The sequence below is a fragment of the Rhinolophus sinicus genome, chromosome 8, assembly GCF_057876585.1.
Source record: "Rhinolophus sinicus isolate RSI-liver-muscle chromosome 8, RSI-T2T, whole genome shotgun sequence".
NCBI lineage: Eukaryota > Metazoa > Chordata > Mammalia > Chiroptera > Rhinolophidae > Rhinolophus > Rhinolophus sinicus.
Window position 1 is genome coordinate 10,602,430 of NC_142508.1, and position 21,827 is coordinate 10,624,256.

Consider the following 21,827-nt stretch of genomic DNA (forward strand, 5'->3'; position numbering starts at 1 on the left):
GTAGGACCATTTTGATCAGTTTTCTGTCCCTATAGTTCTTTGAAATTGTTCACGTTAAATTTTGTTATCTGAAATAATTAGGGGAGAGTATCCTACACTTCCTTACCCTTCTCCCTTCATACTTTTGATTTTCCTGTTTCTATGATTTTTATATGAAAAGATTTAAATACAAAACAACATGTTTGAATTTTGCCACAAGGCTCCAAAGGAAAGTAGTGCTATGATGTGAAAGAAATATGTGGAACTAAGCCAGAATCTTTGTCCAACAGAATACACTTGTCTATAATTATAAGTATTGGCTTTCTTTTAGTGACATACAAAATGAACTGCATCTCTAAAGAAAACAGTAGCTTTAAACCTTGGTAGAGTTTAAAAGTAAGACTGCAAAAGCAAATGACACTAGATTGCCTCCTCCTGTATGTATGTTCCAGAAATAGAGCTTAGCTTCCCAAGAACACAAGAGTTTAGAGTTGACTTCAGCAGCAATTTTGTGGCTGACACAGTTCATGGCAGTCACCACAGAGACCAGGAAAGCCAAAGGCTGATGTCCTTAGTATTACTTGTAGACAGTGGTGGCTGATGTGACACCAACAGAAGACTGCTGGTGAATATGAGGAAAGCTTTTTCTTTTCTGATGAAAAAGGCTGCTATAGATTGCATGTTTGTGTCTTTCCCAAGTTCATCATATGTTTAGACCTAATCCCCAATGTGATGATATTGGGGCGAGGGGGCTTTGTCAGGGGATTAAGTCACAAAGATGGAGCCCTCATGAATGGGATTAATGCTTTATAAAAGAGGCCCCAGAGCTCTCTCCCCTTCCTTCTGGCATGTGAGCACACAGTGAGAAGACAGCCATCTATACACTAGAAAGGGAGCCCTCCCCAGACACTGAATCTGCCGGGACCATGGTCTTGGACTTCCCAGCCTCCAGAAGGGTGGGAAATACATGTTTGTTGTTAAAGTCACTGAGTCTATAGCATTTTTGTTATAGCAGCCTGAGCAGACTAAGACAGACAGATGTGGCTGACAGATGTGATCTCTTCTCCCCTTTTTCTCTCTTGAGAGCAGAACTGATGTCTGGAGCTGGCTCTGGCGACTCTCTTTGAACCATGACGCATACACAAATTGTATCTCAGGATTGGCCAGGACTTTAACGTCAATAATCCTTATCTCCAAATTTATCGTGTAGAAAAAAATTCTTATTTAAGTCACTGTCAGTTCAGTGTTCTGTAATGTGCAGCCAAAAAATGATAGCTCACTAATAGAGATAGTAGTACATGAAGCAATAATTAAAAGGTAATAAGCTGGTTTCCCAGCTACATAATTTCAGTAAAGTTTTTTCCGTAAAGATTTTTTTCAACAGATGTTTACAGAAGTTGATGCCTTATAAGAACAAAGGTAAAGTGCCACAACATGTCATTTGAAGATTTAACTACGAAGAGCATAATAGGTTGGCGCAAAAGTAATTGCAGTTTTTAGCAATTATTTTTAACCTTTTAAACCGCAATTACTTTTGCACCAACCTAATACCTACGTGACATAGGTGATACTATTTTCTTTGAGTTATCGGAGGAAAAGTATTAAGAGGAGTCACAGAGTTAAAAAATCTCAAGAAATGCTCTATTCTTGCTACTCGTTTTCTGTCAGATGGAAAATGAAACATTTCTTTGAGTGCTTTTTGAACCGGTTTCAAGTTTAAAAAGCTCTTCATCCTAAGATTATAACAAACATTTGCCTGCATTTTTTTTCATTTTTATACTTTTGTTGTGTAGGTTTATATTTAACATTTTAATCTGGCCAGAATTAATTTTTGATTGTAGTGTTATAGTGTGAGAGAGATCAAACTTTGTTATTCCAAGGAAAAGACATTGTCACCAATTGTATATTGGGTAATTTATTCTCTCTCCATTTATTTAAACTATCACTACTTATCAGTCAATTATCATATACATGAGACATGAGTATATGTATATATTTATTTATATACACATATATACACATGCCCACATAAGTTATATATACATTTATATATATATTCATTTCTACACTCAATTATCATATACACATGTATATACTCATTTACATGTATATATAAATAATATATGCATGTATTTATATATACATGTATATGTATATACTCATTTATATACTCAATTATGATATACATGAGTCTGTTCCTAGATTTTCATTATTGCCACAATGTAATTTCGTATTTCCATGGCTCTGTGACGCTGTGTTAGCCACTGTAACTCTGTATTTAGTTTTCAGAACTTAATTTGATTTGTTTTGGTGTGGATCTGATCTATTCTATTCTATTTCTTTTGGGATTTTCTCAGCTTCTTACCTTGTAGGCTTATGTCTTTTGCCAAATTTGAGAAGTTTTCAGCCATTATTTCTTTGAATATTTCTTCACTACACACCCCATACTTTCTCTTCTACTAGGGAGGCAATAGTTAGATTTTTTGTTGTTGTTGTTTTCCTACAAGTTCATGAGACACTGTTTTTTGTTCAGATTAAGTAAATTCTAATGGTCGGTATTCAAGTTTCTGATTTTATCCTCTGTCATTTCCACCACACTACTGATCCCATCCAGTAAGTTTTTATTTTAGTTATCATAGTTTTCTGTTTTATAATTACTATTTTTAAAAAACATATTTCTTTGATGATATTTTCTGTTTTTTGATTGTTCCAAGAAAATTTGTAATTGCTTGTGGGAGCATTTTTTATGATGGCTGGTTTAAAATCTTTGTCAGATAACTCCAGTATCTGGTTCATCTCAGTATTAGCAGTTGATTGTCTTTTCTCATCCAATTTGTCATTTTCCTGGTTCTTGACATGACGAGTCATTTTCTGTTGTATCCTAAGCATTTTGAATATTGTTAGGAGACTCTGAATCCTATTTAGTCTTATATTTTACCAGGAAATTAAGATGTAGGTCTTGGCTTACTTTTGTGGGCTGTGGTTCCAACGACAATTTAGTTTTCAGAGCTCTCACAGCTATTCTGGTCTCCTTAGTTCACTGGGGCCAAATACCCTTCTCTGGGCCTGGTGTTGCTAGGGGGAGATCCCAGTAGACCCCCAAGGGAAGAGCAGGTCCCTGGGCTGCCTGATGCTGGTGAGATCCTGCTCAACCCCTGCTGGTGCCATGTACAGGGTGAAAGGCGCTTCCCTGGGCTTCCAGTTGCTTCTAGGTAGGAGGTGGGGGATGCCAGGGCCCATGGGACATGGGACAGAGAGTGTTTCTCACTTCCACTCTCCGGGCTTTTAGGTGTTGGTGGGCTTCCCACCTGATCTCTGTTGGTGCCTCACTCGGGGCAGAGAACAGCCTATTTGAGTCACCTTGACTTATGGGGGTGTCGGGGAGGCAGAACTTTACCTTTACTCATCTTAGGCTTTGGACTGAAACTCTAACAACAAGACAGAATAACAAGAGAAAAACAGTTTGTCTCTTTCTTAACTCACGCAGGCCACATCACGTGAAAGAAACTGAAACCAAAATAACTCCAAGTGGCAGCTTAGAATTCCAGCTTATGTAGCGTCTTCAACAACAATACATTTGTAGAGAAATGACAGAACAAAGGAATCAGTGTTAGGCTTCCAAGGGCCACAGACTGGAAAGGTAAGTATATGGGAGGGAACTAATGGAGTGAGGCTTGTTTGGGGATTCTTCTGGTACCTTCTCTGGGCTGATAAGTCTGTCTTCAGTAAAAGGAGAATTTAAATCTTACCTCTGGCAGACAAGGGGAAGCTTTTCCTGCCTTTGCTGCTTCCGAATTGCCTTCAGCTCAAAATAATTTTTATGTCAACAAGGCGTATGTTGGGGTGACATATTTTGGTTTCCTTCAGGGAAAAGGAAGTCTGGAAAGGCCTGGCCTGGGTTGCCTTGTGTTGGAAATGGAAGAAGGAGAGATGTCAGCGGGGCTTTTCCTGTCTCCCCTGACTGTCCTCACGTTGGCAGGCAGCTTGGAGCGACTGGAGAGGTTCCCTGGTAGGCGTCTGCTGGGCTGTCCCTTCCCTGGTCCTTGGGCCAGAGACAGCATGCTTTTCTTGGGGCTTCTTTTTGGTTTATGTCTGTTGGTGGTTCCAGGTTGCCGTCTCTCCAACATTCGGTTAGATATGTGTGGGAGACAAAAAGAAAACCCAGGGAACTCACGGCCTTGTTTCCCAAGTCTTTAGGTTCCTAGCTGGTTTGCCTTCTGTTTTACACCTTTCAGAGCCCTCTTAGTATTGTCTAGAGGGTTTGGAACAGGGAAATGTGCATATAGGGTATTTCTTCCTGAAGTAAACCTTGATTTCTTCCATCTCCTCCTCCCCAATACTATCAACTTGTGGTATAAACATTGACCAGAGGGAAACAAAGAGAGTAGCTAGGCAGATACCTACTCCCTCCTTTGTCCCCTCTGCGGACTGTTGCGGTTTCTTCCTGCAAACATTTTGGTCTCCCAGGGTCCGTGAAGAATGGCTGCTGGGTTTTAGTGGCTCGTTCTGAGGAAATAGCTGGCATCATGTGGCATTGCATTACATGTGTGGGTACCCTCCTTTTCTTCAGCTCTGCACTTTGCATCTATTAAAACGTTACCAACACTCTAATTCTTGCCTTGGGTATTGCTTTTTTGGGAGGGCTTGTATTTAGGTGTGACCTGTAATAAGGTCTGCAACTTACTTTCAAACTGTGTGGTGAGCATATAGGTGTCAATTGAACTCCACTTTCAATTTTTTGAAGTTCTGAAAATTTAACTTCATTTCTTACTGCCATATGTTATATTCCTATGAAGAGTCCTAGCAAGCTCATAAGTTTTTGTAAAAAAAATCGCCCAAGTACGATTTTACAGCAATGTCTTTCCACTCCAACTTCTCCTCATGTTGGTGACATCGGAGTGGCTGTGGGCATTTTTTGGAAACTGGAAAAAGGGAAGGTGAGCTGGGACTACATTTACCTTGGGTTGAATGGGATATGTTTATGTGATTTGTAGTCAATTCCATGGTTAAGGCTTACCACCCTGATATAGAAATGGATTTTAGGAGTTCTCCTGCCCACTGTGTCACCTCATCTGGCATCCTTTCTTCCAGGTGCAGGAACAGAGGTCATGTCACAATATGAATTTACACTGTGGGGAGCAACACTGGAAGTAGATGGGTAGTCGAGGAGAAGCAAGGTTTGAAATGTATGGAGCCAGAACTAGTCTCTGGAAGTTATTTCGAATATCCAACATAGAAAATTATACTTGGGGGTTTTAGTTCTCATTAATACCTAATCAAAACTATGAATAATTTTAAAAAATAAGTTTTGATCAATTATGCCAGAGGAAAGATCAAATTATTTTCCCCTTCTCTTTATAAAAGTAGTATTACAAAGATATTATTATAGGAAGAGGCAATCAAAGCATATGCAGTCACATATTTTGAGGATCTGCTATCTGGAAAATCTGGGAATGAGAAATAATTTTATTTTGGAACGTAGAGAGGCCTGGATCCTTTATATTGCTCTCAGTTTACTTAAAAACTGAGCGGTTCCCTTTTAAGCTGTAGCTGTATCTTATAGGCAGAGCCAATGGAAGGTAAGTGGCATTTTCAATATCCTGCGGGGAGATCTCCTTAGCTCTAGCTAGGAGATCTACTTTAATATCATACAATATATTAGATACATTTTCTATTTTCCGCATTTTTGCAGGCAAGAGTGTGTTAAGCTTTTTGCTACTATGTAACAAGATTCTCTATTCCTCCATCTTTCAATAGCCTTTTCTTTACCATATATGTAAGCCCTCACTGATGGATTCATCCAGGATCCTTCAGCATTCATCAACAGCCTCGTCAAGGTCCGTCTAGCTTTCTCCAGCTGCCCAGTCTGAAAGCCAATGCCATGTGTTTTAGGTATTTGTTACAGCAGCACTCCATTTTTTTTTTTTTTTTTTAAGATTTTAGTGGGGAAGGGGAACAGGACTTTATTGGGGAACAGTGTGTACTTCCAGGACTTTTTTCCAAGTCAAGTTGTTGTCCTTTCAGTCTTAGTTGTGGAGGGCGCAGCTCAGCTCCAGGTCCAGTTGCTGTTGCTAGTTACAGGGGGCGCAGCCCACCATCCCTTGCGGGACTCAAGGCATTGAACTGGCAACTTTGTGGTTGAGAGCCCTTGCTCCAACCAACTGAGCCATCCAGGAGGCAGCTCAGCTCAAGGTGCTGTGTTCAATCTTAGTTGCAGGGGGCGCTGCCCACCATCCCTTGCGGGAGTCGAGGAATTGAACTGGCAACCTTGTGGTTGAGAGCCCACTGGCCCATGTGGGAATTGAACCAGCAGCCTTTGGAGTTAGGAGCATGGAGCTCTAACCGCGTGAGCCACCGGGCCAGCCCAGCACTCCATTTTTAGGTAAGAATATTTTTATTTTCCTGATGATCTATTGCTGCAAACACTCTCCACAAACAACTTTGTGCCCCCCCAACCCCCACCTCTCCTCTTCAACTAAGGACTTGACCAAACTCTGGGAGGCTTCCAGCAGCCTAAGGCAATGTCCTTGGGACCACCCAGCCCCCCTTAAGTTCCAGCCTGGAAAAGCTCAAGGCTGCCAAAAGAATTGATTGTTTCTTGCAGCCAATACCTGATGATAGGCACCTGTCCTCCCTTTTCTTAGAGCATTTGCTGTAGAAAACTTGGCAATTGTAAATCCTGTCTCTGTCCCTTTGAGTTGTATGTGTCCCTTGTTCGTTCCTTTGAAATGTAATCATCAAGAAGCATAGAGCCAGTAAGTGAGCAGACAAGGCCTAATCACATCCCTTGGCGTCCTTCAGTTCTTTTCCTTTAGCACATACATGGTTTTTGTGGGTGAGAAATACAGGAGGGCTCAGCTGGGTGGGTCTGGCTTGGGGTCCCTCAGTGACTGAGCAGGGGATTGGAGCAGGTGGTAGCTGTTGGGGCAACTCTCCCACTTCCTGTTGGCTCCAGGTCTCAGCTGAGATCTCTCTGCATGGGCTGGTCTGGGCCTCAGGGAAGCTGGACTGCCTACAGGACAGCTGCAGGCTTCAAGGGAGAGTATTCCAGTGGGCAGAACAAAAGTCACAGTGCCTTTTCCCATCTAGCCCTGAAAGTCAGGCCCCATCCCTTACACAGAATTCTGTATAGAATGTTACAAATGTTCCAAGTGAGTCACAAGTCTGCCCAGAGAAAGAGGGAGGAAAAGCAGAAGGGCAGACCATATTTCATGATGAGAAGAATGTCAAGGTCACATTGTAGGTGGGCTCAAGAATGGGAGATAATGTTGTGATCATTTTGGGGAAAGGCAATTTGCCGCAATTATCTCCTTTTCAAGCATTAAGATTTAAAAAGCTATAGTCTTTTATATCCATAAATAGAAATATTTCTTTGTCCCTTCATTTTCTATTGGAACTGTAGATTCTCTCCCTTATTTGTGGGAGTTTACAAAATTGTAGGCATTTGTCCAAGGCCTATAAAGCTAGAAGAAATAGGCCTTATAAACACAGTTAGAAAGCTGTGCTTTTGAGAGCTTTCTTACCCAATTCGTGCTGTGGGCAACTGCCACTGCGAAACCAACTTCATTATTAGTTCTAGCATTCAAACACAAGGACTCCAGCCTCCTGAGGGTTTTTTGGTTTATTTGTTTGTTTTGGTTTTAAAAGTAAAGCAATAAAAATTGATAGGGAGATACAAAAATTAATAACATTATTTTTTCTGTACTTGAAAGTCATTACATGCTCACTGAAGAAAGTTGAGGTAAGTGAAAAAGGAGAAAATAAAATCAGCTGGATTGATTTTGAACATCACAAACCTTTAAGATTCTCAATAATTTCTTGATAAAAGACAGTATCCTTCCCCCCAACCCCGCCCCATGGCTATTTAAGGAAACATGGTAACATGCAAAAATGAGAGGTTTTTTTCAGACATTTTAAAAATCCACATCCTCTCCCATCTTTAATATCCAGAGAGTATCCACTAGCGAAGATTAAGATATTAGCCCCCATATAAAATCCCAAGTCCAAATGCGAGCAACTTTGGGGGACCCCTAAACAGATGAGTGCATCTGGGAGGGTGTTCTCGGAATCCTGAGGAAAAAGAAGTCTGCGAAACAGCTCCCCTTTATGGGATCAGAATGCTGAGATGCTTGCATTAAAAAAAAAATAAGTCTCGTTCATTGGGTTTCATTTATGTGGGATGTGATGGACAGAAGCCTAAATGATCAGGTGCGACTGTTGGATACTCCTGTAGGATGGGGTCCTATCTTTTCTCATCTCCATCTGTCTGTGCCGTACCCTGGACTCCCTATATTTGACAGTTTTAACTTGGCACTACAGTGAGTTTTCTCTTTCCTCGCTTTCTTAGTTCTAGACCCTGGCTTACATTTTTTTGGCAAGCATATTTTTTTCGAATCATTTTTGTGTTGTCTGGTACAGAGCTAAATTTCTACTGTATATAATCTCTGTTTGGACTGACACCATTTTCTACTCTGATTTTTACACACAACTGTCCAAATTTATAAACTGACCCAGGGATGCAGTCACCATAGAATAGTAAAGATAGAAAATTTGAGGACTTTGGGGAATGAAGAACTTGTCCTCAAATAATTTTCTACTATAATACTCTTAACTCCATCTACAAATATAGACATGGTTAACATTTGGCTCTATTATTATTCCAGTCATTTATTTCTCTGTACTTTATGTTTTTACATAATTGAGACGATATTAAATATACTGCTTTGTAACCTGAACTTTTCCATATATAATATAATTTTAATGGCTCATTAGTAATCCATGATGACATCATGATATATTGATATTGATATATATGATATTGATATGTGATCAATATATGATATTAATATCATTGATGTCAGTGTTCAATAGATATGATATTGATGTGTATGATTTCATTATCTACATTTCTATTCCACCTTACACCCTTCACCGCTCTGCTCACTATGCTCCAGCTTCACTGACACAGCCCAAGGGAGCAACCTCATCCTGCCGTAGGGTCTTCCCGTACCTTGGCCCCCTCTACTTTGGTTACTAAGCTAATTGCTTACTATTGCAGGAAATGAATAAGTTATCATTAAAAAGAAATCTAGAAATGCGTAGATTTCTCTCTGCTCCATGTAGACTCCATTTTCCAAAAGTCTTGTCCGGGCTTTTTCACATGGCATATTCAGGATTCCAAAGAGTTGCAAGGAGGGCAGGCCCGAATGCACAAGTCCATTTTACGTCTCTTTTCTCATTCCTTCTTTTTCTCCTCCTCCTTGCCTTTCTCTTCTTCCTGTCCCTTCTTCTTTCATATGCTTCTGGGTATTTCTTTTTTTAAATTAAGAGCTAAAAGGTTGACTTCATATTCACCGTGACATGAAATCGTTGGGAGTGACCGGTCAATACTCTACTGGTAGGAGTTATGGGTAAAACTTCTTAGTCGTGTTACTTGAAACAAAGCATCAGAAACCAGGTCTTACTGATTAAACATGGAAAAATAAAGAAAGTTCCCCCTGAATCAGGAAAGATAAACATGTATTGTTCTTGCTTTCTTTTAACAATAGTTTTTTCTCCATGCAGTTGGAAAGTAAACAAACCAAAGATTTAGAAATGAGTGAATTGATATTCTAAAAATCTAGGTCTCTTTTTGACTTACGATATTTTCAACTTGCAATGAGTTTATCAGGATGTAAGTTGAGGAACATCTGTATCTATCTATCTATAAATATTTTTTCAAAAATTTCTGACAATTTGGCTCTTAATGTTAAAAATTTTCTTGGTTGAGTTATCAGTACAATTGTCAATTCACAGTTAACCAAAGAAGCATAAATAGTTTACATTTTGATGAATAATTTCAAAGTTAAAAATTAATGGGAAGGCATCGCTTAGTAAGATGGGTGGTTCTCCTTCCCCAATTATTTCATCATCTGTGTCTACATTGCTTATTGGTAGTATCAATCTTATCTTAATTTTTCTTCTTTACAGAAATAAGCGTTGAGAACAAATGTGATTACATACAGATGTAGGTGAAAATGGAAGAAGTTTTGTTGTAGCAATGCCAATCAATTTTTGGGTGCTGAGTTCTTTTTGATAGTCATCTTGGTTGAAAATTGTGTTTGATGACTAATCAGCTGGCAACTCAATGAAGTCCTTCAATTTTCTTTAGCAAATAATTAGAAATCATCTGACTTGCAAAAAGATCAGTTTTCTACTTATTAAAGGCATTCATTTACTGAGTTACTAGTAAGCATGTCAAAAAAGCCTTACTAAGATTTATCAGTGACCATTAACTTACCTACCTGTTACTATAATAACTTAGAGATGGCCTTGCTTCATTGTACTAAAAGGAAGAGAAACTGGGAACAAAATAAGCCTATGATATTGAAAAATGTACATTTTAGGGTTTATTCCCCCCATAAATTTAGACCAAGTTAAAGAATTCTTTAGTTTTCTAAAATGGTTTAACTCTGCAAAATATATGAGTGATAGACACTTGAAAATTATACTACTATCTATAATAAACATTCATACGTCCATCACAGATTTAATACTCAATTTCTTGCCATATTTTCTTGATTTTTAAAAGTATTTTATGGTAAAATAGAAACATCGAATTATTTCACTCCTATGTATTTCATTAGGTGTCTCAAAAAGAGGACATTTGCTATTTAACCACAATAACATTGTTACAGCTAAAAATTAACAATAACTTAAAAAAGTAACAATAACTTCTTAATATAATTTAAAACTTAGTCCATAGTTAAATTTCCCCAATTATTTAAATAATGTCATTTATTGTTTTGAAAACCAGGGTCCACATATTTCTTTTAAATTTCTTTTCATTTGGTTGTGTCTCTTAAATTTCTTTTAATCCAAAACAGTATCTCCCTACCACTACATCCTGCCTGTTCCCCCGCTTCATATTTATTTGTTGAATAGATCCAACCTATTGTCCTGTAGAATATTCCATCTTCTGGATTTATTTGATTGCTTCCTCATGATGTCATTTCATGTGTTATCTAAACCTCTGTTTAGATATGGAAGTTGTAGGGACTCGGTTAGTTTCTGGTGAAATAAATTTGGTGAGAAGAGTTCATAGGAGATGCTGTGCTCTTCATGTTGCTTCATATCAAGAAACACATATTGTTAGGCAGTCACACAATTAATGTGCTAAGGTTAATTACTGGATTAAGGTGGTGACCACTCAATTCCTCTGTTGTGAGTTGTCTTTTCCTTAAAGCCAGCAAGTAATTAGTGGGATAACGCTTTGGATCTATGGGATTGGTCTTTTCTTCAATTTAACATCATTGCTGATTCCTGCCTGTGTCCACTTCTTCATTATCTGGTGCTTTTTTTGGTGTTCTGAATATCAATTTCCAATAGAAACACGAAAAATGCGTATTATGTTTCCTTGAATTACTAAGTTACTGATGTTTAGAGTAAGGAGATGATATCGCCAATGGTGACATAAAGTGTAGCTAATCATACATATGCCACTTGTTTGCTTTGAGGGTTGAATGAGTATTTAGGATGTAAAGTGCCTAGGACAGTACCTCATAAGTAGCAAGCATTCATTAGTTGGTAGATGATAATAATACATCATTGCAGATTCTTGCTATACTCTATGTCACTGACAAAATGATTAAGAATAGGTCGTTTTGTAACATTCTTGGATCTCTTTTCACACTTTGGTTTTAGTAACAGGAGCTTTCTACTGAATGAAGTTGTACTAAGTAAAAATTCATCTGTTAATATCCAAATACTTTTACTAAAATGGAAGTGTATTCGAACAGGTTTACAATAGATGACATTGACCTTTTCAGTCACGTGAACTGGATTGTGTTCCATCCATTGTGATACCTAACAACAGAGCCAATTCCAGAACCCAATTATCTTCATTCCTGTTTCTACACTCATTGCACAATACCTCAATATCTTTCCGGATGGAACATCAAGACAACATATGTTGACCACAGGGCAAGGCATTGAAAAGTAAACTTGCAAAGCCCCAAAGAGGAAAGCAGGATACATCGCTCTTCTCGTCCATGGTTACCATCTATTCCACTTCATCTTTAGCACTGTTGCCACAGGTGTTTTTCTAAAACACACATCTCACCACTTTCCTATTTAAAAGCTTTTGATGATCATTCTGTGCCTGCAGGAGAAAGTCAACTCCCCATGAAGGCTCCAACACCTTTCATATCCCAGCCTTCTTTTTCAGACTTATCTCCCCTGAAGATCTGAAGTACTGCTTTTGAGAACTTTGGATTTTGTGGATGGATATATTTTCAAAATTTGGAGAATGACACCAGAAATATTTAATGTGCCCAACCCTCCTGTTTTTCAGGCAATGGATCTCTTTTCTGTCCATCCTCATATTTTCTCAGCCTTTAAGCTCATTTTGATATGTAACTCTATGCAGGACACAGACCTGGCTCAGAATCTGGTTGAAGCTCGAAAAGGGTGTCCCCAAATTAAGATCTGTCATTGCCCCTGATAACTAAATCTGGAGCTGCTTACATAGTTTTCCTGGAGTTAATCTTTTAGTATTTTATCTCTATATCCAATATGAGGGATGTGATAGAAGTGAATAGGCAGCTATGTAAGGTTTGCTGGTTTGGTGTTTGTGAGTAAATCAGAATTTAAAGCTTATGAATTTACATACTCTTGAATGTCTTTGCGTTTCCTGAAGCCTGCACATTTGGTCATGCAGTACTACTTAGCTTCTTGAGGGCAAGAACGATGTCTTTTTCCTCTCTATTCCTGTGAGAATTGTTTTTCAGTGCAGCAGGGGTAGGCAACAATGGAGGTTGTGAAGAGGTTATTTATAGAGACTGTGGAAGGAACCCCACACGCAGCTCGTGTTACACTGCCTGTTACTTAACAAGGATATGTCAGGAATGTACACAAAGCTATATTGTCCATGTGCCAAGGCTGTTCATTTGCTGAATTGCTGAAGCATGAAAGCCAGTTTTATCCAGACCTGAGCTATAATCTGTGTTACAAAATCAGCCATGGAACAAACAACCTTCGGGTCATCTGCAACAGCTGGGGCAGCCTGGCTTACCTGCATGTCTCTCCAAGGCCTCCCTCATCGCCAGAGGAGAGCTCGAGGTCCAGGCAGACGACTGTGGGAGGCAGAAGGAGGCAGTGAAGAGTTTGTAGAGGCCATGAGTCCCTTTTCCTCTGCTCTCTGCCACCTTTTGCATCTGTAAGATGGTGTGTGTAGTCACTCCCTTGATCAAGAAGCTAGGATAGTTTGCAGTGCCTGGCAGAGGAATTGTGGTTAATTCTCAGGCATTAGTTACCATTGGACACACCCATTTATAAGTCTTCTGTCACTACCGTGTTACTTACTCTTTTAAAGGTTTCATATAGGAAGTCGTGCACCCCAGAAGAGTTTTTGTGGACATTTGAAGAAAGGAAACTAATAACTGTTGTGTATGAGTCAGGGTTTTCCAGAGAAACAGAACCAATCAGATGTGTATATATACAGAAAGAGACTTAGTATAAGCCATTGGCTCACGCTATTATGGAAGCTGGCCTGAATCTGCAGTGTGAGCTGGCAGCCTGGAGACCCAGGAGAGATGGTGGAGTTCCAGTCTGGAGGCAGTCTGCTGAAGAGTTCCCTCTTCCTTCAGGAGGCTGGTCTTTTTGTGCTAGTCAGGCCTTCAACTGATTGGATGAGGCCCACCCACATCATGGCTGGCAAGATGCTGACTCAGACTCACTGATCTCAATATTAATTTCATCGAAAAGCATCCTCCAAATTGACACATAAAATTGACTAACACATGTTGAATACCTACCGTGTCTCAGAACCTTTTACACGCTGTCATCTCATTTAATTTTCACACCCACCCTATGAAATATGTATATTATTCTCGTCTCACCAGTGAGAAAACTGAAGCTCACACTGCTTAATTCCCTTATTTAAGGAAATACAGACAGACCTCATTTTATTGTGCTTTGCTTTATTGCATTTCTAGACATACGTGACTCCCTTTTGTAATTCCATTTGGTTATACCTTGGCCTTTAGTTTTGTGTAAAGTGTTCCATCTCCTTGTGGTAGTTTTGTGGGCTATTAAGGGCAGTGCCATGTGTTCCAAATGGATCAGAGTGTTAGAGCCGCAGCTGTGTGATGTTGGCAACTCTAACAAATGAAAGATTGCCAAGGAGAGGGTAAATCTTGGAGGCACAGTATAAGTTCATATCCCGACTGCACCAAACCACATTATGGATCCACTTTCGCTACCATATGTGGAAGATCTTCATTTTCTTTCCATTAGATGGCAGCTTTCTTAACCTTTTCTGCTATAACATGTTTCACCATAGCCTGGGAATTAAAAAATCCTACCTTTCTGTTCTCATATCATATTACTGGTCTTAAAAAAGGCCAATAATAACTTGTCTCTCCTCTTTAAATTTCCCAGAAGGACCTCTTAGGAATTATAGCATAGAGAGCAATAATTTATATCTCGGGTTTGCCCTTGAACTTGACTATTTTCAAGTTCGTAATAATAAATAAAAACTAAGTTTTGCCCTTTAACTTAAACTACTTTCCTCTATTATACGATTCTAATTGACTATCAAGCATGGGCTTATAGTGACTTTTAATTCATGTCATGAGAATATCATTAGATTTGTGAAAATAAATTCAGGCATAGACATAAAAAAATTTGCATAATTCATCCCAATGTCTTTTAAATATCTAACCACATCATCTTATCAGATAGAATGGACATGGAAATCAGAATAAAATATTAGACTAAGCTAGTGGAATCCAAATGAGTGTAAATGAACACACTTGGTGAAAGTTACAGGCAAATCTGACCTGCTGATTAGACAATGTAAGTAAGTAAGGCTGGGGGGCCAGGGCTGTGAGGTTACCCATCCAAATGGCATACATTTGAGGAGTCCCTATTGACCTAGAGACTGTAGAAAAAGACTCAAAATGGCAGTCTAGAAGGTGGGGAAATTTGCCCCACGTATTTATAGGTCTGCATCTCATGTTTCAATTAAATTTCTGGTGGATATACAATCTCAGCCAGACACAAAGCTAACACCAAGTGTATCTCCTTAGTGTATGCCCCAGGAAGATTTAGAATTAATTACAGAGAGGTTGAAATAAATTCAATGGATATGATTGATAATTTTAGGTTTGGAAATTATGCATATGCAGTGTTTTAATAACTTACTTGGCATTTTAGAGAGTAATTTGGCATAGCAGGTTTGGGAATACAATTTAAAATGTGCAATTGAGTAATGTCTTAGTATATTTAACATAATGTAAGATTCACATTCCAAATATGTAACAATTTACATTATTAGATTTATAAATTATAGACGTGTTTGGGAAAGTTTGTTTTTATTAGTTAAACAACAGAAATCCTTAAAAAGAAAATGGAATATTTTGAATGTACATAGACCGTTAAAATGGTTACAATATTAAGTGCTTAAAAAATCCTTAATTGTCGAAATTTGTGCATTTATAAATAGCATAATGATTTATGAATTTAATTTGTCTAAGAAAGAACTAAGCTTTGAATTTGCAACTTTAATAAAATAAATATTGAATTTAAAAGTAAAAGTGACCCCTGAAATCTCAGAAAAGATACCTTCAAGGACACCAAAAAAAACTCACGTTGACCTTTTTTTTAATTAAAATCTATTGGGGTGACAATGGTTAGTAAAATTACATAGGTTTCAAGTGCACAATTCTGTAATACATCATCTATATATTGTATTGTGTGTTGACCATCCCGTTTATCCTCAGTTACCACCCTCCTCCCCCCTTACCCTCTGGTACCCACTAAACTATTGTCTGTGTCTCCGAGTTTTTGTTTCTTTGTTTGTCTTGTTCCTTTGTTGCTTTCAGTTTTATATCCCACATATCAGTGAAGTCATATGGTTCTCTGCCCCGACCAGCGGGGCATTCAACAGGGACCGAAGGGAGACACCCTGAAAAGAGAAAATAGGAGGCGCGAAGAAATGGAGGCAAGACAAAGTTCTGATCAAGCCTCAAATTTTTTATTGCAGCTACAAGATTATATGGGTTAGGGTAAACTGGGCGGGGAGTGAATGAGGAAGGAGAGAGCGGAATGAGGAAGGGGCTTTATTTATCAGAGACGTGACCTTTTAAGGGCAAACTGACTGTTCCAGGAATTAGGTCATGTGCTGCCGGATAGCATAGTTTCTCTGAGTCAGGCTCCTACAGTTCTCAACTTTTTCTGTGTGACTTATTTCGCGTAGCATAATAATCTCAAGATCCATTATTGTTGTCACAAATGGCACTATTTCATCTTTTCTTATGGCAGAGAAGTATTCCATTGTGTATATATATCGCATCTTCTTTATCCATTCATCTATCGATGGACACTTTGGTTGTTTCCATGTCTTGGCCACCATAAATAAAGCTGCAATGAACATTGGAGCACATATATCTTTACGGATAAATGTTTTCAGATTTTTTGGTATATACACAGGAGAGGGATTGCTGGGTCATATGATAATTGTATTCTTAATTTTTTGAAGAACCTCCACACTGCTTTCCATAGTGGCTGCACCAATCTACATCCCCACCAACAGTGTATGACTTTTTATTGGAGATATTAATCTCATCTGTTCCTAGTACACATTGTCAGATTTTTTAACAGGTTGTCAGAAAGATTAAGCTTAAGACTCTCTTTTTCTCATTCCTTGATTTTGACACTTTACCTTCAGTTTTCTTCAAAATCTATTTCTGGGCTTTCACTATGAATGTAGCTATTTAAGTCACACACTTGTCCTTTTAGTTCTGAAAATAATACAAGAGCAATAGGAGAATAAAACTGTAATGCCACAGGTAACGCTGGAGCTCAGCTCCCTCCCTGGCAGGTGAACACTGGATATGGTGCGACCAAAAAGGAAAAGTCCCTGGAGCCACAGACAGGGGGTTCATACCACTATATTCTCCAGGGCGGCTGCTCAAGATGCAAGGAGGGGGAAGCAACACCCACCAACACCCAACAAGGGGTCCTCCCACATTGCAGCCCCGATGGTGGCCTGTCAGGGCGCAGGAGGCAACACCTACGTATCTGCCATTATCTGCAATATCCGCACTCATTGGAGCAGCCACAACAGTTATACAGCATACAGAACAAAAGTGGCTTACAGCCAGCTGGTGACAGAAGTGCTCACCCAGGGATGTGTCCTGGGCATTCATGGGCAGCCAGTGACATTGTAAGCAGGGCCAAGACCCTGGGAACTGCTCTCTTGGACCCAGTCCCAACAGCTGTGAGGCGAGAGCCTGGAAACTGCTCTCCTAGAGACCATGTATGTCAGGCTAAGAGCCTGGCTCTACTGCTCTCTTGGCCCTGTCCCCCCCCCCCCCCCCCCAAAAAAAAAAAACAAAAAACCCTGCAAATTCCATTTTCAGCAATACTGTGAGACATATTTAATCTGCATACTCCAAAATACTTGTAAAGCCTTCAAAAATCAATTGAGTTTGGCAGAAGCCTTAGAGGAGAAAGATATGTAGAGAAGTAGAATGAATTTCAAAAAGAACTCAGTGGTGGCGGGTCTCAGAATGTTCTAGCAATAACACCATCCTGATGGCGAGAGACCCACTCTGAAGTGCCAATAATGCATGACTCATTTTCAGCAATGAGCGAGGAAACTGGATGAGCAGGGTTGGTGGTAGAGTCTTTTTGGAATCAGGTTGTTTATAGAGCAGGATAGAAGAGATTACAGAAAGAGTCACATAGCCACCATATTTGTGGGGAGCAGTGTGTCTCTGACGGAGCAGGAGAGAGTGATTTGGGGCTGTCAGTATTCAACACAAGAAGTTATTGTGGTGGCATCTTCAAGAAATTCTGAGGTAGAGTAAGTTCAGTGATTATCTCATCTATGTTCCCCAGGAGTCAATGCATATACTTTAAGGCTGAAAAATCAAATAATAAAATTATAAGCATTTTAAATAGCAGATATGCTAAGAACTGAAGCGGTCCTCCTTTGGGCACATCCTGAGAAGGCAGGGTTCTTTGGAAAAGGCAATAATGTTGGGAAAAATAAAAGGCAGCAGCAAATATGAGATGCATTAATTCCCTAAAAGAAACCATAGACATGGGTCTACAGGAACTGAGTAGGGCTGTTGAGGATGAGATGATGGATGTCATTCATTCATAGGGTCTTTAAGAGTCAGAGCCAACTGAAGGGCATGTAATACACACATACTAATGAAGATAAAATTGACTAATATCAGAAACAGAGAAGGGATGGGAGAAGAAAAAGGAAAAAAAAAAACTACAATAAATTTCAGGTATATCAACCAAACAAGAAAAAGGAACTATGATGCACATTTAAAACTGAAATGAAATGAGCATTTGAAATGAGATAATATAAATTGGTGGTCAACCTCACTGTAAGTAATGCAAATTTAAATCATTGTGCTATGGTACTACGCACCCACAAAAAGGGTTACAATGAAAAAGGGAGGTAATATCAAGGATTGGTGAAGATGGGGCACAATTGGAACTCTCATTGCTGTTGATGAGAACGTGAATAAGTACTGCCACTTTTGTAAAACTGGCCGTACGCACTAAACAGCACATAAGCACATCTGTGATTTAGCAATTGTACTCTTATATGTATGTATATAAGGTTGGTGAAGACATTCAGAGATTGTACTCCTAACATATATATATACACACACACATATATATGTGTATATACATACATATATGTACATATGTACACACATACATATATATGTGTGTGTGTATATATATATATATGTATCTATGTATCTTAGGAGTACAGTTGCTAAATCACAGATGTGCTTATGTGCTGTTTAGTACGTACAGCCAGTTTTACAAAAGTGGCAGTACTTATTCATGTTCTCATCAACAGCAATGAGAGTTCCATATATATATATGTAGATATGTATATATGTATATATTATATATATGTATATATAATATATATATCCAAGACAAATGCATACTATGTTCATCAAATGAAACATACAAGAATGTTCATAGAGCTCTATTGAAGCTCAAATCTGAAAGCGACTCACTATTCATGACCCATACAATGGATAAATGGTATATTCACACAATGCTATGTTGTAGAGAAATTAGAATGAACAAATTACAAATATACATGACAATGGTAAATCTTACAGGTATGATGTTGGGCCAAGAAGACAAACATAAATAAAGTACGTACTATATTTCTCTATTTATATGAAATACACAATAGGCAAAGCTAATTTATGACGTTAGGAGGATAATCTTGGCAGAACTGTGACTGTAAGAAGACAAGTGAGAAGGTTCTGGGATGTGGCTCGTGTTGTGATTCTTGATCTGCGTGATGATTCCACGCATGTGTTTTCACTTTGTGAAATTTCATCCGGCTTGGATTCGTGTACACTTCAGGATTCTGTGCTTTCCTGTGTGTATGTTATACTTCATTAACAAGAATAACAACAACAACAAAGTAGAAGGAATTTAATTTAGGAAATTGATTATACAGGTGATGGAAATGCCGAGAAACTAAAGGCTAGTGAAGAAACTCAGAGATTAGCAGCAACATAAAGCAACTGCACTTCCGAGGCTGAAGGAACAAATGCAATATTATCGGAGCCCAGTGAAGAACTGTAGTCAGGCTTCTTTGAGCCTTTTGCTCAACCAGGCCTCGCCCTTGTCCTTTGTGTCTAGACGGCTGACCCCCGTTTTAGCAAGAATCCTGTTTAGTCAGTTCAGTGAGAATCCCCCTATCCTGGATATCTGATCAAATTTCTCATTCCTCACCCTTGATATCTAAGTCCTTGGCCTGCCTGCCTTTAGCAAAAATCCTGTTAGGCCAGTTTAACAAGAATTCCCCCTACTTTTGATATTTAATCAAGTTCCTCCTAGTACTTTTCCATTCACTGACCACTTCCCCCTGCTATTGGCTATAAATCCCCAGCTGTCTTTGCTGTGTTGTGAGTTGAGCTCAGTTCTATACCAAGGACTCTTTCTCCTACTGCAGTAGCTTGAATAAAATGTGTCTTGCTGTTTTTAACGAGTGTGTGGTATATACATTTTCTTTTACTCTATGTGTAATAGAATACAACAATCAGTTTTTCTGACTCCATCTTGTTCAAACCTGCCCAGTTCCCATAAGATGTTGGTTAATAGCTTCTGCTTAGTCCTATATATACACATGTTAATCATTAAAGAAATCTAATCCATAGCCTAGGAATTACTGAAACAACTTCCTTGCTCCAAACTATCTCCCCAAGGAGAGAAGGAAAATATGTACAAAATTAATGATTGTTTGTCTAAAGAGTTATAGGAACACTGTGACTAGGACCATGGCAACCAGAGTTTGTTGGCCAAAAGCAAAGAAGTTTCACCATCCTCCTCGGACCCTTGCTGGCATCCACATGTCTGCAGTCATTACTCACCTCCTCACCTCAAGCCCCTCCCATTCCCCCCTTCCTCTGACATAAAAGAAACCTGAATTCTGTACTTTTCCAATAAGGTTTTTTAGGATGCTAGTCTTGCCAGCTTGGCTTGCTGGCTTTCTGAAAAAAGTCACTGTCCTTGCCCCGACCCATTGTTACTCAACTTACTGGCTGCTGAGTGGCAAGCAGTGTGAGCTTTCACTCAGTTACATATGGAGTGGAGTCATCCTGCAAAAGCTGAAACCATAGTAGCCATGTTTGAAGACCCAGAGGAAGTGAAGTCACTGCCCAAGTACTGCAGCAGGGGAGGAAAGAAGTCGTGGTTGCTTCTTGCTTTTGCTTTTACCGAACTAGAACTTCCTTATTCTGAAAAAGAAATATATCTGTTAAAAAACCTACAACAATCATATTTAGTAATTAAATATTGAAAAATTTCCCTTTGAAATCAGGATAATGCAAAGAAGCAACCTATCAGTACTATTATTAAATACTAACAGTTCTAGCCAGTGAAATAGGCAAGAAAAATAAGTCAAAGGCATAAGGATAGAAGAAGATAAAATATTATTATTATTATATTGAGTTCATCTAATTGTGTATGTGGAAAAATTTTAAATCTACAGAAAAAATATGGACTAATAACAAGGTTTATCAATATTGCTAAATATAAAAGTCAATAAACAAAAAAAAGTTGTATTTCTGTACAATAGCAAGAATCAGAAAATAAAATTTGGAAAAGGATACTTTTAATATAAAAGACATCAAAAAAATATCATGAGCCTAGGAATAAATCTAATAAAAGATGTACAAGAGCTCCATCACGGTGATTATAAAACTTTATTGAGAGACATTAAAGAAACCTGTTTGAATGAGAAGATGTGTCATGTTTATGACTTAATATAGTAAAAACAATGTCTATTTTCCCCAACTGATCTATAGATTCAATGCAATGTATGTATATATATTGACAATTTGATTCTAAAATTTATCTAAACATGGAAGGGCCAAGAACAGCTAAATTTCTGGAAGGAAAAAATAGGAAGTCTTATTCTGCTATTAGATATCATTACTTACTATAAAACTATGGTCATTATGATAGAGTGGTATTATTTGCAAAGGTAGAGAACTTGAACAATGAGATAGAATAAAAAACCCAGAAATAGACTTCTGCACATATATAAACACTTGACTTATGAGTAAGTTGGCACTGCAGAATTGGTCTGTTTAGTAAATAGTACTGGATCAATTGAATATCCATGAAAAATAAAATAAAATTGATGAACATGGCACCATATCAAAATTTAATTGTAGGTGGATTATCGACCCAAATATGACAAGCAAAACCGGAAAGCTTTTAGAAGGCAATATAAAAGTAAATCTTTATGACCTCAGCATTTGGTAAATTTTCTTCAACAGGAAACTCTAAACATAAATGTT

General features: G+C 38.5%; 1 pseudogene across 1 annotated transcript in view; it reads left to right on the forward strand.

Annotated features, from left to right (window-relative positions):
• Positions 1-3,487: 3,487 nt before the first annotated feature.
• LOC109457240 (large ribosomal subunit protein uL1 pseudogene) overlaps positions 3,488-21,827 on the forward strand; it is a 38,607-nt pseudogene continuing 20,267 nt past the window's right edge. The window contains exons 1-2 of the transcript XR_016021915.1: positions 3,488-3,619; positions 6,191-6,361. The product of XR_016021915.1 is annotated as a large ribosomal subunit protein uL1 pseudogene (transcript). The remainder of the gene's footprint in view (positions 3,620-6,190; positions 6,362-21,827) is intronic.